Here is a 19,059-nt window from a genome sequence, read left to right as displayed (position 1 = left end):
TTTTGCTGTTTTGCAGGGTAGCAGCATCAGTTGTCCTCTAATAACACTTTTACTCAGAGACCCTGCAAATGCTGTTGAAGGGTAGTGTGTTGAAGTTCAAGCTAAACTGTACAACACATGAGAGCAATGTGTTGACACAGGACCTCTGCAAAGGACAATTTAAATTATCTGGCTGCATCAAAAAACTTAATATCACTCTGGCAGATTCTTTTATATATTTTTTACTGCAGATACAACCTTACCAGGCTTGAACTCCAAACATAAATCACACACCCTCCGCAATAACTTTAGCCAAAATGGGAAAAATGAGCTGTGCTTTCTTGGGTTTCATGCTAGGATTTATATATTTTCAGTAAACCTTATTACACACCATTTGTAAAGCATTGTTGATATAGCAAAATTTCTTATCCCAATGTGACACAATTCTTTATTGTCCCAGACAGGTCCATTCACGGCTTAACACAACAACAATAAAACAAGGATTCTTTTTTTCCTTCACCCATCCTACGGTGGCTCACTTGAATATTCAAACAGTGTTCATTGTCTTTCTGTGTTTTGTTCATTGTTTGTTGTGCTGTCATTCCTCAGCTTGGCTCCTGAACTTCAAAGAAAGGCTTATGTCAATTTATGATGAAATGGAGTGAGCAGGCGAGAGAAAAGACGGAGAGAGGGAGAGTGAGAGAGAGAAAACCTTCTCGCAAAATGGCCCTGCCTCGAAATGTATGCTTGTTAATGGGTGTTCAATAAATCAATGGAATATAATTAAATTCAAACAATGTGATTTCTTCTCTCAGTTGCCGAAGCCCGACTCCAAATATCGCTCTCTGCAGTGCCTAAGGTGAACCCAACTGCCATGGTCCAAAGGACAACTCCGGCATCTTTCACTGGATGGAGTCACAGATCCAATAGTCAGTCATGCATAACATTAGTGTGTTCTGAAGCCCACAAGGCAATCAAATAGTGCACCGTCGAAATGTTGACACTGATCTCATTTGATATATGTGAAGTGCGACAAAGCCATTTTTGCTCTGCTGGATATTAAGGACCTAAAAAAGAGAGGATGACACAAGTGCTCACAGCTAAGCTAGCCGGGAAGGAAGCAGGCATTTTTCTCCACATATCTTCCCCTCACTGCAGTTTCCATCACCAAGACTCAGCAGCCTTCTCCTTCACTCCATAATGTGTGCTCTCCAGCTGTTGTCATCATGCTCCCTCTCAAAGCTGTCCCTGACCATGCCAGCAGAGGGAATCCAATTGGACAGAGTGGGAGGTGAGGCTGCGTTTGGTAATCACCTGCTGGCTAAAGGCACAGATGGCACAAACACCACCAAGATGTTCATGCAGCAGCAATCCAAGAAGTCTTTCTGACAGGCTGACAGACAAACACAGAAACCTCAGAAACCTGCGGCTGAGCTGAAGAATCACTGCATGCAGATTGGATGCAGAGGCCTGGCAGTGACAGGCGACTGCTACTGTGCCACATGAAGTGCAAAGAGTTAAGGTATTGATCTCTCATTATCATGGGCAAGGTCTTAGTGTCACTGCTCAATGATTGGGGAAAGTGAAAAAGCGGGCAGGTTGTAATGATTTAAAATGGTCGACGCTTTCCATGACAAAAGGGACCTGATAAGGGCGGCTGTTATCAGCGAGTTTGACCAGCCACCGAGAGAATCGAGAGGCGAGGTCATCGCTGAGATAACAGCATATGTGGAGACTGATTATCTCTTGCCTCTCAAGGATTTTTGATACATTTCTCTGCTCCTGTGATTTATTTGGTGGACCAAAGACTTGCTTTCTATTTCAGGTTTCAGAACTACACTTCAAGGTGAACACGGCAGGTGGACCCTGTTAAGATTTACTCTTGTGCTGCTGCAACTTTAAATCTTCAGACGTGAGGGAGACAGACAATTTAAGTTTCCACCAGGATTAACAGAAGATGTATGCTGATATATTTGACTTTAACAGTTTGAGTGAAGGGAGAACTGTCACTGAAATCAGGGGCAAAGCCTGTTAGCTCTTCTCTGAGCTTTAGGAAGTTGGACGAAGACATTTAGTTTATTGATGTTGCAGAGATGTTTTATGGTAGTCAAGGCTCCCAGCACATCAAACATAGCAGCGTAAAAATGCCCCGGAGACATCCCTCTTCCTGAAGACTCCCCAGCAGATGAACTCCTTCTGCTCAGTGCGTTACTGCTCAGCGCCTTGGTTTGTCCTTCACAAGAGACAGGTAACACTGCCAAGACCTAGTAATTAGTGCAGATGGAGACTGTAATACTCTCTTCCCCTCCCTGCAGAAATGCCAAGGGAGGCAATCTATAAATTCCTGCATATTAATGCAATTTAAAACCACTCCAGACACCTTGCTGGAGGCAGGTGATAAAAAGGTGAAAGGCAGACACACACACACACACACACACCAAAATAACTTGATAATCTATCTCCTTTCTCAGAAAATTCTCTCCAAATCCTGACCTTAGGCCTTGCAACTGGGTCTCTATCAATAATTAAATGGTAATCTAAAAACCCATTTTAGTTGGGTCATCTTTCTGCGCCATTGTCCCTGCTTCTCTTCTTCCTCCATCTATTTTTTTCCTCTCTCTGTAAGATCTAGTTAGAGATTCCATTAGCATGAGAAAGCAGACTGGTAATTGTCTTCACCCTACTGAGTGATCCCTGGATAGAGGATTAGGCAGAGAGAATGCCCTATTTCAACTCGGAGCACAGATGCTGCCCACAGCCACCCACTCCAGATTAGATTAGACTGCAGAGGGATGAAACCGACTGGTAACTTCAAGCAACATTAACTGGGTAGCGTGGACAGGAGGTTAAAACCAATAAACTTTTGTTCACCTTTCATCACCAGCTGTGCAACCTTTGTTTTCTTTATATTTTATATTTTTTTGGAACATTTTTTAAAAATGTATACTAATATGCTTTTCTCTTTAAAAAAAAGGGATTGGGCAAAGGCAGCTTACATTTTTTCTTTCTCTCTCTGATATACACAGAGTATTTAGAGCTGAATCTCCCTAAATCATCCCCCTGGGCCACCCTGTCCGTCACTAATCTGCCCGCCACCGCCCACTCATAAGGAGGTGTCACATTTCTGGCACTCCTCCATGGGATAAGCACTTCAAATACCAGAGCTTCTCCCCTTGACCTTTCCGCGGAGATGATCGATTAAGCCCACTGGATTTATTCCATAAACAGGCAACCATTACATCAAATAGGCAAGGAATTTACCTCAGAGGCAGAACTTAAAATCCATATAAGCTTCATGAGGGTTCCAATTTTTATTGACTTTTTCAAACCACTTCTTTCAGCACATTAATAAGCACAGAGCCCTTTCAGGGGCTGTTTCGTATCTGAATCACAGCAGTTTTCTACCTGTAATTATTGAAGCAAATCACAATGACAACAGATTGAAATTCAACTGCCATCTGTAGCCCATAAAACCTGTGATGCAGAAAAACTGTTTAGTGCACTCCCCTGCCAGAGTAGGATAAATTGGAGTGCAAAATGACTGAAAAGTTCTAAAGTAAAACTGTGCAAATACTGTTGATTTTTCGAAAAACACTACAAAGACTGTGGAAAGTCAGACAGCGACTTCTTCACTCTGCTTTCCACTTGTCCAGGAAGCTCTGTGGGGCAAACCAAGGAGTGTCAAGCCCAGTAAAAGGTCTACGGCTCACTTGCTGCATGAGCCATTAAGTTACAACACTGCAAGCTTCCTGTTTTCATGCTTGAACACCTTCTACATGCTTTCAGCAAGGACAAGACTAAACAATCTTGAGCGAGATACCAGGGAGGAGAAACCCAAGAAGACAAAGAGTATTTCAACAACAGAGTGCTTTAAACCACAACAAATCACATTTGTCAAAGTTAAGACAGGAAATATAAAACCGGTTTCATTTCACCAGAAAACAGGGAGAATTTCCTCTGAGGGGCCCGACTAGATTCCTTCTGTTCATGATCACAGTGGCCAGCGAGCTCTGCTTCATTTCTGAGGGACTCCTGCTCTATGTTAATCATATCCTATTTGAATAATGAGGCAATACCACCACTCCTGCTGCCCATTCCCCCTGCATCCTTGACTGGAGTCTTTGATAGACACTAATTCTAGCTCCATCTATAAAGCTCCTCTCATGCATTTTTAATAGAATCTATTACTTTAGGATTAAATTATAAAAGACTGTCCTCCTTAAATTTTTAATAGTTTGCATAATTGGTATCAGGGCCTGAATGCGGACCATAAAAACCCAGTTTGTACAGGACTGAGCAGCAGAACGAGCCAGACAAAACCACACAGCATCATTGCACAAAAATGACACACATGGAAGGGCACTATCATGTGCGACTGGGGCCATTATAGCTTTGGGTTCATTGCCGTGGAGAATAAGGTGGTGTGAGCTAAGCACTGTGAATGAAGGGGACAATAAGGTCAGGGACCATGAGAGCCGCTTTTGGCTGCAGAGCTCCTGAAGAAGCCCGAGGCAGGAGGAGTCACCTGATGGAAACAGGAGACATAAACCAGGTGTCCACAGACACCTGCTGCCACTGATGTCAACTCCAACCACAACACTCACCGGGGCAAACAGCAAAAAGTACTTAACAGGTTTGCAGCCTCCCTTTGTCCCCACAGTCACTGATAACTGAGTTCAGTCAGCTTAAATGGAAATGTATTTCCCTGCTCTGTTCCCAGTTCCAGGCAGATCAGCCATGAGTTAAATGTCATCTGCACTATCTCTCTCACTCTCTGTATCTCCAGCTCAGCTCTTTCCAATAACAGACAGAGCATACAGGAGAGCAAATGTGTCTGAGGCATCTCCTCTAAACTAGAGCCCCCTTAGAAATCTATGCACGTCACCATCCCCCAAATTAGCACCGCAGGGACACCCCCCTCACCGCCCACGCCTGCTGGCGGCAACTCTTTGGCATATCTGTACCGGGGAAAATATTTCACACTGTATGAATTATTAAGTGCGGGGCCAGTGCTAAGCAGTGTGGAGATAGACCAGTTATTCACAGCTCTATTGGGACGGATGCGTCGGAAACCCGGGCCGCTCGCCTATCAGATCGTTTGTCACGAGCGATAGATAATTTACAATGAGAGAATTTTTCAATTTATTCATTCTGCTGTCACTGCAGTTTTCTACCTCCACTTATTCCACTCAACAACCCCCTCCTCCTTTAACTCGGTCTCGTCTGGTGAGGGGCCTCCACGCCTGAACCAACTGCCTGCTTCTCTGTCTGATGCCTGTTGCTCACTGTGTCTTTTTTCGGCCTGACGAAGAAAGGTGAAGTCGAAACAGGCACACAGATGACAAAATAGCGCAGGCCTACTAACTTTAATCATCTTAAGTGAAGTAAAGGTGTGTTGGGGACATCCTGTGACAGCTAAGGGGTTCGGGCCCCCGTGGTGAAGCTGTGGTTGACTGTGGCTCAGTGATAAAGGAAAAGAACAGGAAACAGGGGGGATAAGGGTGCTTGGCTGTGCCTCTTCAGGACTAAGCTCCTGGCAAGAGTAGAGAAACCAGGAGGACCACCCCATTGCATTTAAACAAAAGAAAGAGCTGAATTAAACTGCAGTTGATGTATTTACTGTCAAAAAGCATGTTAAAGCATGGGAGAGAGAAAAAAAGCAGATAAAAGTCTAGACACGATAAATATATACAAGCATTTTAACCTATTTATTCAAATAAATAATTCAATTTCATAAACAAAACCATCCCAAACATCCTTTTAGTTGAAGGGAATTCTATTCAGGAGAAAGAAAAGGATCCCAGAGGGCAGGATCCTGCTTATTTTCACTTAAGAGGAAATGCCAAATAACAACTCCCACGCAGATAGACAGAGGACCTCAGCACAAAGTCTGGCAGACAGCAATTTCAACATTAATTACTGAAGGTGAACCAGCTGTCAAAACTTGCTTTTGTCCACAAATACCCCCTGTTAAAGAGGACGAACCGCAGAACAGCCTCAAAGGCCCAAAGCAGCACTCTTCCCTAAATCAAGAGACGGGAAGTCAAATTCATGAAAGACAAAACAAGGATAATGTTTTCCAATGTTTTTTTTCCCTCTTTCTAAGCTCAAAATACAAGAGGAATACAAAATGACATCAGCAGCTTTGTTGGTCTAAATGCTCAGTGAGAGCAGTTTGACCTGTAAAGCAGCCCCAGAGTGTTTCTCTATCTGTGATGTCCTCTGAAAGCCTGACGCAGACGGGTTGCACTGAATAGGCCTTGATGTGAAAGGCAGAGATTTTAGATAAATGTCCTCACAGCCAAGGCCTCTGCCCTCATCCTGATGATGCATTCTTATACTCAAATACCCACTCCCCTTTTACACACACGCACACATACACACACATGCACACACACACACATGGAAACACAGACACATAGTGCCAACAATCCCACTGAGGGCAGCATTTGTTTGGGGACAAGGTGACCCTGTTGCCTAGGGGCCTGTGAACAGTCACAATGAAGGCCTCTCATCCTGCACACACCCAGCCGGCTGTGTTGTGCTGATGACGGGTGGGGAGGGGGGGGGGGGGGGGGGGGGGGGGTTCACAACACCCTGCAACTGCAGTTTTAAAACCCTATTCAGGAAGCCCCCTGAGATAGCTCCTTTCACACCCTGCACAGACGGAGCAAAATCCCTGCTTGTAACCCAGAGTCACGCAGTCAACAGATGGAGCAGCTATTGAGTGAAGGATCGCGCCGGCAGAGGCGGCTCCCCATCTATCCCCGCTGGAAACAATGGGGCAGCAGGTCAAGAGTGCTGTCTCCAGGAGGAGGGGTCAGGGAGGAGGGGCATGCTTCGACAGAGTCGAGCAATGCGAGTGCTTTGAAACTGGAGGAACTGAGAGAATCTTATTTGGGTGACGGGTGGAGGGGAGGAGGCTCGTGGCTGCATGCAAAGCAATCCGGCTGGTTGTCGGGGATCAGACTCAAGTGGAAGGGGCTTGTGTGTGAATCTGGTACAGCAGTGTTTGTGTTTAACCTGCAAACAAGAACAAAAAGACCTCCCTGCGCACATGCATTTGCATGTTCAGAAGAAAGATACAGACTCGCAGTTTAATGCACATTTCAAGGACCAAGTGCTGTTTCAGACACTCGAATGTCTCTGTGCATAAAAAGCTGCATGTACACAGCACAGACAACTTCATTGATGACAAAAAGCAGTGTAGTGAGGCTATATACACAGAGAGGATAGAAAACCTTCACCTCTGCAAAACTCTACGACATTTTTCCATAAAAACCTGAAGTGGATACACTTAAAACTGCTGTTAAATAATACACAACTAGAATGCAATTATTTCTAGTTATTAAAGCACATAATTAAAAAATACAAATGCTTCACTTCAATGATTTCTTATTGCTCAAACACTCAATATTCTTCCAGCAGCATCATGTGAGATTACAGGGAAGTGCCAGACTTAAGCCTATATAAATAGGGCTGTTATATTGTTCTGAAGTCATTATTAATGGATTGATTTCCTGTGTTTTCAAAGTGGAGGAGCAATGATGAGGCACAGAGGATGAAAAAAGCTATGAATAGCTGTATGCTCAAATGCTCATGCATGTGTGCATGCACTGATGCCCACACGTGCGCATACGCATGCACACACACACAAGTGCGTGATCACACAGAAGATCACAAAGCAGTTGAAACTCCCTGTAGAGGAAAGTATATCCATTTCCATTGACCAGCAGTCTTGCTATCATGTGGCTCTGACCTGGGAGTCAATTAGTCATCTAGGTTGCCCTGCCTCGCTGGGTTTCCATGGCCAGACATGAAACAAAGACACAAAGAAGGTACACAGTGATCCCATAATTTCAGTAGCTTTATAGGGAATAAACTTCCAAACTACTCCAATGGCAAATACTGCTGCCACTTGTTCCTCATCCTTGAGAAGTTTGGTTTATGGGGCTATTTTGCACAGGAAGACATTCACTACATAGCAGAAGGTGTAAGGAGCATTGCAGCAATTCTCCATTAACACTCACTTGACAAGAAAGTACAAAGACTCAAAAAACACTTCCCACCACTTGGGAAATGTTCACAAATCATACCTAATTAAACACAAAAGTTTAGTCCATGAAATTAGAGTGCAGAAAGCCTTTTCAAGATGGTGAGACATGTTTTTCTACATTGTAAAAAAACACATTTGTGCAAGGACACCGTTATTTCATTCACATTTGTCTCCTTCAAACAAATTGTCAGCTATGTACAGAGGGACACATTTTGAGCTGTTATTCTTATTTCCCTAGGTCACATCACAATACATCAATGGTTTGCCATTTCAGAAATATGCTGCTGTTTTGCTGTTTGAGATCAGAAAAAAACAACTATTCCAACCGCACTGAAATGGATCAATAAATGCATAGAAAAAGAAAATGGCCATAGACATAGTGGCTTTTATTCAGAGTGCTGTGATGCAGGAGAAAACACTGAATGCCCCTGAAGAGCAACGCTGAGAGCAGCAGAGGACAAGAGAGCCCACAGAGTCATCAGGTGGGGTCAGAGTGTGCTGGCTATATTCAGACCTCCACACCCATCTATCTCCACAGCAGCTATTAGATTTCTAATATTGTCGATTTTAAAGAGGCTCAGCTTTCTTGCCACAATGAGACGGATTCAGCCCCAGTTGCCCCCTTTTCCTTTTCAGTGTGGTCTCACAAGGTCCTCTCGGTTTTCTGCAAACAATACTGCTGGGCTGCAGCCCTTATTTAAAAGATTAATAGGATGCTGTCTTGGCAGAGAAGCAATCAGTGAGGTTTCTGTGACAGCAGAAAAAGTGTGAAAACAAGGAAAAGAGGAGAGACCATTGTCACGGTTACCAACAGGCTGCCGCAGCTCAATTGAGATAGCTGTGGCTTTCAAGCCCAGCTGTCAATCACAGCAGCAAGCATCAATGGGGTAAATTTGAATGATAAAACGATAAGTCATGAGCAGGCGATTTCCCTGTCATCAGGACAGGGGCTGTTTGAGTGTAACTCAGTATGGGTGGAGAGATTTCACTGCAGCCATATGGAATTTAGTTTTCCCTTAAGTTGCTGGCTTCACCCCTCAATCATGACAGAATGTGTAATCACCAAATGTCTTCCTCTCAATCCCTGTTACAATTGGCAGCACAGTGCTGTCACTAGAGATGGGGGAACAAAATGGAAAGCTGACTAAAAGACAAGCTTTAAGTGACACTTAATTTGAGATACCCAGGCATTCTCTCAGCTCCAGTAAACAGGATCCATCAAACTTCGCCCAGAGCCTGTTTGAGTCTGCAGCTGTCTGTGGGGAATGGCAGAGTATGTCTGAGAGGCCCTCAGTTATCAAGAGAACTGATGAAGAAATCAAGTCCTTTAATAGTTCCTAAAAACATCCAAGAAGAGGCAAAGGAATGATCATGACACTTTCAAAGTGCACATTTTCATCTCATCCATGTCTATGCTAACACTCAAAGCACTTCCTCCTTTAAAAGATAAACCCAGCAAAAAAGAAAAGAAAAAAAAGAAGCACGACAGAAGCTAATGACAGCCTCAGAGAAGACAACAGAGAGGGTAAAAAAACACAAGTGAGCTGGTGAAGGAGTAAGAGAAAAACACTGAACAGCTGCTTTCTCCCCTCTTCTCTTTGCTCATCCCAGGAGAGAGTCCCATGCGATCTGCCTGATCCTAGTTTGTGGCTGACAGAGGGGACCGCAGCTCTGTTCATCTCCCCACTCACATGGCTCTGTGCCCCCCCGCCGCCTGCCTTACCGTCGCTCCGCTGCCAAGAGGAAAAGATGGTGGGGAGGGGGAGTGGGGCGCTACATCAAGGAGAGACTCTCCCAGTGGGTTCTCGTCAGTTCCAGGCCATTGCACCTTGCTCGCTGGGATTTTGTTTACACACACACACACATACACACACACACACGCGCGCACACACATATCCATACAGAGTCAGATGACTATGGTGGATCTAATGGATACCATAATGTGCCATGTTTTCCGGCTGTGCAGTCACATTCTGTTTTTAAGAACCATGAGGTGGTGACAAAAAACTAAATACTTGCAGAGCTTATTTAAGTGGCAAAGGAGCAGATAACATTCAATCAAACCCAGTGATACGGTTGATGTGGTCAGTGGTAATGTGCAGCCAAAAGGCTTGACACACTTCCACGGTCTTTGGGGACGGGCAGAGAACGGCAGGCTGCCCTTGTGCATTCAGTCTCTACAGATGTTGCCTTGGAGAGTGGCTGACTGCGGTGACAGCTGGACAGCTGTTCCTATAGACGCAACCACAGAAGCATGCCACAGAGATGGGGGTGGGGGATAGTACTGTATGTGTAGTTTATCTGTATGAAGTTCCCAGGACGTGCAAAGCTGTCACTTTTAGCAATGGTGCATGAGCCTGGATAAGGAAAGATGGCACTGAACAGGATATGGAGAGAGAGCACAGATGGGTAAATATCAGACACGGCTGACACTATTTAAAGAAGCTTCAATAACAAAACTGATTTTTGTAAATTGCAATTTGCCTATCCAAAAATGAACAGTCGAATGCAACACCAACTGGCTACACTGGCATAAGTCAGAACATTTAATTTGATCCACAAGGTCTGTTTGAGCAGCCTTGACTTTTTATCATCATAAAAACAAGTGAAAGTTTATTATGAACTTCACAAGGAATTTCAAATTTTTTTTTTTTTTTTTTACTTCTTCATAAAAGAGGGAAGGGAAAAAAAATCTATTTTCAAAATCAGAGAGGATAATTGGCTGAGCATTAGAACGACTCCAGACTTTGTGCCAACATCAGTGGCTGCCGGTGATGAAAAGCAGTTTAAATTGGGGTCATGTTCAGATATTATACCTTTATCCTGCCACTTAAAAATACAGTTACCTAAAATTATGGAGACCTGCAGGAGAACAGTGCCGATTAAAGACAGTCTATAGATTAACATATTGACTGAGGACTGCGATTTAAAAAAAAAAAAAAAAAACAGCAGTTGAAAAAGACTTGAAATGTTCAAAACACTCACACAGTATTAAATGTTGTCGCTTGCTGAATAAACACGCTGCAAATCATGAGTTAAACAGCTTGGATTGACGCCAGTCACTTCTGCCAAAACTCTCATTTTTCCTAAGCAGGCCGCGCCATTCATTATGCCACAAAAGGTCAGCAATTTGTTCAACTCAATAAAAATGTTAATAAAACTAAGAGCTCACAAGAAGCAGCACTCATAGCCTCTGGTCGCCCATCAAAACGTGAATATGAGAATGTGTGCGCTTGCGTGGCTCAATGCGCTGCCACTGCTGCATTACGTAGGTCAGAGGTTGTTCAGTGGCGGCTATCTAACAGGAAATATAGCTGTGGCCCCGTCGTAATCCTGGTCAAACTCCACCAACTGTTCAACACAAAGCAGATACACACACACACACACAGGCCTACAACAAACAGGAGCTGATATGCACCCCCCAAACTCTGAAATCTCCAGTTCCAGATCTCAACCCACTCTCCTAAATAAATGAAAAGACCCATTAGGCAGTGGGCTTGTAATTATATATGAGTTCTTTTAGAGGAAAAAAGTGATTACTCTGGATACAAGTCTGGAAGTGGGTGGGGGTGGGTTATTGCTAAGCAACCAGTCATTATCCTCCAGAGTGGAGCGAGGTGACCGGCCATCCGTCTAACTCCGGTGGCTCGCCTGGCTCCTGTGCAAACCCCCCCTCCCTGCTTTCCTCCGCCACTCTCTCTCCCTCTTCCTCGCTCTCACTCTCTCTCTGCCGTCTCCCCGTCCGAATACAAACAGAGATAAAGAACGCTGCAATCGCTCTTGACACACAAATAGGTTAACACAATAAAGCCGGCTTTGCCTGGCTCACTCGAGGGAGGAAAGCAATTCCAGCAGCAGGCAGGAGGTAATAAAACAGGGCTAGGAGTGTGTGTGTGTGTGTGCGTGTGTGTGTGTGTGTGTGTGTGTCTGAGTGTGTGTCCATACATGTCCTCATGTCAATGTTCCTATGTTTTTGTATGTGAGTGGAGGCAGGCACACAGAAGCTCTTTGGCCTCAGGGCCTAATATCTACGGATTTTCAACCCTCTCTTGACACACATAATAAGACGAGAGAAAATGACGGAAATTCCAGCTACTCCTCCATTTAGATTAAGGAAATGGCGACTTCATATTCAACGTATAGCTGACCTGCAGTAGCCCTAAACACATACATAAACGTTTCCCGGTGGGTCATATGCTGGCTCTCTTGTAAATGGTCTCTGGCTTGGTTAAAATTCAACAAGTAAATTGAATGAGTTTTATCTGCACAAGCCTCAGCTTACTCTCCCTGATGCGGCTGCCAGGGCTGGCAATAAATGATAAAAATCTCCAGAGTTTTATTAAATCGTGTTGCATTCACGCTGAACTCAGGGAAATGGTGAGGTTGCTGCTGCAATTACAATCCAGACCAGACTTCATTGTTTTCTCCAGTCAGTGGAAATTTCATTACCTTACAGAAACCGCCTTAGAATTGGGTAATAGCCTCTTTTTGTCACAGACACAAACCGTCTGTGGAAGGCGTGACACCAAATAAGTGTTATCCATTTGCAACAATATGCATCCAGCCAGTCGCAGTCCGGATGCTGGTCAGCATAATGCACACTGTTATTCAGTGATATAGAGAAAGTGAATGGAGAAACTAGCAGTCAATAGTTAATTCCTGGATTGACTGCAGTATAATCAAACGCATTGAACCTTGATACTTCCATGCAGCTGATGTATCTCTCCTCAGGCTATTATAGACAGATGACGTAGGTCACACATGGCCCAATCTCTTGCATGTCAATAAATAGAGACAGGGCCAGTACGCTTCCCATGGAAGGATTAAACTGTGAAGAAACCCCAATTAAAGCTTCTGGGAAAGTTTCACACATTTAGGTCAAACAGGATAGCCATTTATACGTGTCAGTCAATTCTCATGCTTTTACCCGCTGTTCCCTCAACCAGGTAATCAAACAGCAGAGATGTAAAGTGGTGGCTATTGTCAACAGGGAATAAATTACCAAAGCATGAAGAGAAAACATCTTATCTGTCTGATGTATTTCCTGCTTCTGCAGAAAGCTACAAAGCCCGAGGGAGAGCAGTCAACCAAAATGCAAGGAGATGGAGATTAGGATGATGTGCAGTTCCTTGTTCCATTAAAGTTTGATCTTCCTCAATAGCCGAGGAGAATCAGATATCTCCCATTCAAGATTAAAGTACACCAGCATAGAGGGGGAGATTAATCAGAGGCCTGCTTGAGATAAAAACAGCCTTGCTTCTGGCATGGAAAACAGTGGCAATAAAGAGTTCAGCTGATAATGTGAAACATGGCGAGGCACAATAGCAAATCAAACAGCATGTACGGGCCTCCAAAACAAATCAAAGCGCCGGCTAGACTGCGATACAGTGGCTGGAGAAGTACAGCGGGGCCTGATCTGATAGTAACCAAAGCCTTCATTTTATTACTGGTTAAGGTTGAAGGGGGCACACTGAGGATTTTCCCATGTTGCTCACTGTCGCCAGGCTCTCATTCCCTCTCCTCCTCCTCCTCTCCTTGAGATCAATGGCGCTGGGGTGATTTCACAGCAGCCTGCACTGTCACCCAGAACAAATCAATGTGACCATGAGGAAGGCAAGAGCGGCATTGTTTTTAAGGAGAGCAAATTTGCTGTTGGAGAGCTTGTCAGATTTGCTTTATTCTTCTCCCAAGAACACTTTGGAAGGAGCATGCCTGCCCTCACTTTTCTGGCTGGGTTATAGAGCAAACTATGAACTGCACAGCGCTCACACTAGTATACTCATTAACCAACTATAAACTGCACAGTTCCTGTTGACTGTATTTTCCATGTACATTTTTAAACAAAAAAAAGAAGCACTAACCGCCCCAACCTTTCCAAATTAAAGGCTATACATTAACCTCAGGGGCCTGGCGAGACGTGACTTCCATTCAGCCTGACAGAGGGTGAGAGGGGGAAGAGGGGGGGGTTGGAGGATCATCACCGTTCGTCATGCGCTAAGTGGCTGTAGATAACCCTGATGAAGAGCTGCCAACGTCTGCCATCACAGCAGCTCAGATCACGTGAGCACAGCAGTGGTCAGGTAAACCGAATACAGCCGACATGAAAGGAAATCATCGGCGGAGTAACAAGCAAAGAAGTACACACGGCATCTCTCTAACATATACCACTCATCAGAAACACTGCAGGGGTGCATGTGTGCCATCACATGCCTGCAGTCTATTTTTGTGTAGCTACTCCACGTTAAACAAAAAACCATGCTCAAATTGAAATGCTTAAGCTCCTGTTTATGTCAACAAGACGCCTGCACTGTATTTAACACTGTTTCACTGCAAAATCTCAGCCAATTTACTGAAGATTTATGTATTTATTTGTGTGATATGAATTATATATATATAAAGTTATATAAGTGAAATCTCATTCTGTCATCACAAGATTAAAGAGGTATTTCAGAACCTATGGTAGATATTAAGCACCATGACTCCATTCATACACCTCAATATCATGGGGAAATACAAGTGTTACAGATGTCTCATAGTTGATCAAATATTGTAAGGCTGCAAAGATAAACTGATTAGTCAACAGACATTAATGTTTTAATCATTTTTTAAACAAAAACACAAAGATTTTGCTGGTTGCAAATTCTCAAATGTGAGGATTTGAAGCTTTTCTGTGTCATACATGATAGTGAACTAAGTATCTTTGGATTTTGGCAGTTGCTCAGATAAAACGTCACTATAAGCTCTAAGAAAGGATAGCAGGTTTCTGATATTTTATAGACAAAATGATTAATTGATCATTCAAGTAATAGGCAGACTAACTGATAATGCAGCCTTAAAATATTGAAAGCTAAGAACCAGTTTTCCATGTTTTTTTGTATTTGACCCTGGCACTGAAGATAAAGCAAGAAAAGAAAGAAAAATCAACAGACTGGGAAGAAACTGCTTGTCTGACTTTGTCAGTGCGGCTAATACAACTGTGGGTCAAATTATCATCCAGCATTACAATATATATAGTGTTCAGTTTGATGTACTGTAGCTGCTAACAGTCTAATAAGGTATACTTCAGTATGCAAACACTGAAGTCAAACAGAACCACCCCGCCTGTACATTACAATTTCAGATCCCAACAACACCATCATCTCTGCTGGAAAAAAAAAAAAAAAGTTTTCACCTCTGTTCATTCACACTGACTGGCTAAAGAGTTTGTGTTTGTTTCTTCACGATTTGTGTGTAACTCTTTTGTTTTATTTGTCTTCATGAGTCTATATCCTGGCTACTGTTGTGCCATACAAATCTCACTGCAAACACATTGGAGTTTGTATGAAATCATGTAACATTTTAAAATACAAGAAAGGAAACATCTCTTTTGTTTGACTGCACATGAAAAGTGTTAAACAAGAACCGTTATAGACCTTTCCTGAAATGAAACACTTTGATCAGCTTTCTAATGAGCTGCTGCTGACGGCTTTAAGAGGAAATGTTCATCTTCCTTAAAGTGTTCCATTATATTTCCACGTAAGAAGCTTCATGTTTTTCTAGGATATCAGCTTATCTAGGAATGGTTGTCTTTTCTTTGACGGGAGAGGAAAACATTAGTTGTTTTTTTAAAAAGATTACATCTACAGTATGTTATTCTATAAATGGAATCTGTAGACAGCAAAATCTATTCTTAAAATACTATTTCATTTGTGTGAATAAAAATAAGCACTTTCATTATTAGGTGACACACAAGAATGGACAGGCATAGTTTAGACACTTCAGGGGTGGGAAGATCTTTAGCAACACATGCACACGCATGTGCACACACACACACACACACACACACATCTGTATCTAATATTTTAGTCATCTTAAGTGCTAAAATGAGTTTTGCTGCCTCTAGGTAGGTGTTGAGACAATCAAACCATGCAGGGATTAAAAAAGATTAATACACAACGCAGGAAATTAAACTTCAGCGACTTTAACGATATTCATGAGTGGAGCTCACTTATTCACTTCAGGCAGCCACTTTAATAAGCAAAGAATATGGTAAGGAATGGATATGCTATCAATCAATCAAACTGATATGCAATTTGAGTTGCAAATTGACAAAAATGCCTGGTTTCTTTTTGGGTGTTACTTTTTGTTAATACGTTACTAAAATATGTTCTCAACCTTCCAAATGCTGGCAACCTAAATGAGTAAAGTATATCAGATTTTATTTTAGTGAGTTAAGTTTTCATACTTTCATCTTCAAGTAGAGCACAGTAGAGTAAATTACTAGTGTGGTTCACATGTTGGCAACACTGCTTCAACCTACAAATCTTTGATATTTCTTAAGATTTTTTTAAACAGTTGATAGTAGAGAGCAACAGGAAACATGGTGAAAGACAAAAGCCAGGAAGATGAAATGTAAGTAAAGTCTTGAGCATGCAGTGAGGCACTTGAAGGTCCAATACGAGAGGAAAAAAGACCTAACAGCAAGCCAGAAAATAAAGAGGCAAAACAAGAACTACAAACTCCAAAAGGTAATTCAGTGACCTAGATATTAAAGCTTTTCTGTCATTCCATTTTCCCCTGCCTTGTCGGACCATCATGTTGAGTTAAGGCGAGCATTATGCTGGGGAGACTATTTGTTTAGGTGAGGAGCAGCCGCAGAGCTAATATGAGCACAATTTGCTCAGCAGGTCATAGGCACAGAGTGGAGGAAGTAAATGAGGCAGTTCTGCCCCCTCGGGTGCAGCCACTGCCTCATACATCACTGGATGTTTTATTCAATACAGCCAGGAAGGCTCTATGGCAGGTGCCCTGACTGTGGGGGCGCCTGCCCTGCTGTAGGGGCCCATATTACATTCAGCAAGCTGCCTGTCTGCGGGGCTGCCAGGAAGAGAATGACTGGAGCCAGTGAGGAAGATAAATTTTGAGGATGCTTGTAGTCTAATGATAAAACAAAGTGTGCAGCCTTTCCACTGCACAGTCAGCATAATGTGCAGGCTCATTTATGTGCTGTGTGAGTGGTGAAGCTAAATATTGCAGAGCAACCTCAGCAGCCCATAAAGCTCAAAGTTCACAAGAGTAGAAACTGCCAAAACTTTATCAGCTGACATTCTTATTCAAATACAAGATAACCAGACATTTCTATTTGCTTTTAAACCTCAGACAGATATAGGACACATTTAATGAAGAATTCACAAGACAATGACAAATCGCCTCTAGACCTCAATGCAGCACAAAAGTTTTACAGTTTGACGCGCACATCTCCATGAATTTTATGAGTTCTTTGATAAAAGCCTGTCACAATATGCGAGGGCACTATAAAAAGAGATTGCATATCATTAGCACTCCAGGGTGAAAAATCACTAATTGCAGCAGACACTACAGTCACCCTCCCCACACGCAGTGACGCACGGGGGCGTACAGATGAGATATTCGCACCTTTTGCTCAGAGCCGCGACTCCTTCAGTGCCACATATTCCTGCCTGCGGTGCCTGCGGTGCAATACCCTCGACAATACACCTAATTGCTACCCACACTTGAAAAGACCAATACAGAGCAGTCCCTAAAGCCATTCGGGAGCGGCTCTCTAAGAAGTCGATTTTTACAACACTTCCTTTATTGTGGGTCACGCATGAAAACAAAGGGTTTAAATCTGAGACATCGTTATGTGAGCAGCATCCTGGGAAAAGTGAGCATTTACAAACATTCAGTATTCTCTCCCGCTCCGCTATTTACCATCCCAAAAGAATTCAGCGGGGTTCTGGCGGTGGCTACGTTAATGGTTACAAAGAATGACAGACCTGAAAGATAAAACATTCACCATACAACATATTTACCATAAATTGCTCCGTAGTGCAGACTAGAACTCCATGCAGATTGTAGCATTCACTGAGCAATCTGCCTCTCACTTCTGTGGTCCAAATTAAAAAGGATTCATTCTGTTCTCCAAAATCCAGCAGCCGCTTTGTCGATGTCAAATGTTGATTAAGTTTATCCTCCTCTTCCGACGGTATGCAAACACACCGGCAACCCTGCGAATTAGATTCCACACTCTAGCCTCTAGCCTGCAAAGTTAATAAGCTTTGCCTTTTTTCTCGACTCGGCTGCCAATTTTTTGTCGAGGGCAAAAGCGCAGGTTGGCAATTTCAGGAGCGTCCTCGGACGAATTGCGCACCAAGTGCGCTTCGGGTTTTTACCGTTTAGCCTCCGGAACAAAGTAAAAGGTCCCGGTTGCTCTTCTTCTCGCTTGTAGATACCTCCAAATAACCAAACTGTTAATCGGATGACTGGATGGTTGAACTGCTACGCAGTATTCCAAAATCCACTGCTGTTACGCATGGGTTTAAAGTGGTCTGTCTGCTCAAAGACGACCTTATGTGAAATGTATCAAGCAAATATTATGATATTATCTACGCAATATTGTGTGAAGGTACCCTGAAAGAAATCAAGGCTGGGCCAAAGCTGCTGCCTGGAATATCCTTAACTGATGCGATGTAAAATCCCGGTGATCAGGCTCTGCTCCGTCCGTCACTTTCTCCGCGGTGTCGGCAGCCTCTCTGAGATGTCTCGCCTCCCGATTCAGACTCAGATTTCCAGCTGAGGCTGTTCAGTAACCTCGATAGCAATGCTCCGAGACACTCTCTTTGGTGTATTAACCAAAAAACAAATGGTTAAGTCTGATTAAAGAGCTAGCTCCTTCAGGCAGCTCCGGGATGCGGTCCTGCCCTTGTGCCGAGCTGCCGAGACTGACAATAACCCGGAACGCTGCAGACTGTCAGGCTGCACAGACCGCCCACCGACCAATCACTGTACTGAGGGAATAGAAACATTCCCACGGGTTGGCCAATCATCGGTAATTGAGGACTGTTACCATAGAGATGCTCGGCGTCCAAGCTTCTGAAACCACGTTGTTTATTCACAAAAAACGAAAAAAAGAAAACGTCTAATATAAATTGCAGTGGCAGGATGCAGATTGAGATGTTTATTCACGATTTTATCATTTGCAGTGTTTCAATGCCGCCGCCACCCCCCCCCCCCCCCCCCCCCCC

At 43.4% G+C, this 19,059-nt stretch overlaps 1 protein-coding gene across 1 annotated transcript in view; it reads right to left on the bottom strand.

The window, feature by feature from the left end:
• The window catches only part of fam222aa (family with sequence similarity 222 member Aa), a 46,624-nt gene extending 27,883 nt beyond the window's left edge, over positions 1-18,741 (bottom strand). Inside the window, exon 1 of the mRNA XM_062417599.1 lies at positions 17,848-18,741. The gene's annotated coding sequence lies outside the window, so the exon portion shown is untranslated. The remainder of the gene's footprint in view (positions 1-17,847) is intronic.
• Positions 18,742-19,059: the final 318 nt, after the last annotated feature.

Source organism: Scomber scombrus, chromosome 4 (assembly GCF_963691925.1).
Source record: "Scomber scombrus chromosome 4, fScoSco1.1, whole genome shotgun sequence".
NCBI lineage: Eukaryota > Metazoa > Chordata > Actinopteri > Scombriformes > Scombridae > Scomber > Scomber scombrus.
This window is presented reverse-complemented; position numbering and strand designations above follow the sequence as displayed.